Here is a 375-nt window from a genome sequence, read left to right as displayed (position 1 = left end):
CACTGTAGCCCCAGGAGCAGCTCAGAGGGCCCGCCCCACACAAGTTTCAGACACAACAGACCCAACCGCAAGGCCTGCCGCCGCGCAGGCGCAGAGGAGAGAACTTTGACCACCCGAAACCACGGACTCCAGACGGGCCGGGAACCTAAACGGGGAGCCCTTTCAGAAGCCGAGGTCCACTGTCCATAAAGAGCCAAGTTCCAAGGTCCTCCCATCGAAACGTGCCCGCCAGGCTTCCGCGTCCTGTTCCCCCTGAACCTTAAAAACCCTAATACAGAGGCCGGAGGTGAGGCCCATTAGGTCCCGGGCCTCCGAGGCTGGAGACTTGCAGATCAATAAACCTTTCCTACTCCACACCCTGGCCCTTTGAATTTT

The sequence above is a fragment of the Myotis davidii genome, unplaced genomic scaffold (genome assembly GCF_000327345.1).
Source record: "Myotis davidii unplaced genomic scaffold, ASM32734v1 scaffold2537, whole genome shotgun sequence".
Taxonomy (NCBI): Eukaryota; Metazoa; Chordata; class Mammalia; order Chiroptera; family Vespertilionidae; genus Myotis; species Myotis davidii.
Note: the sequence above shows the minus strand (reverse complement) of the source record.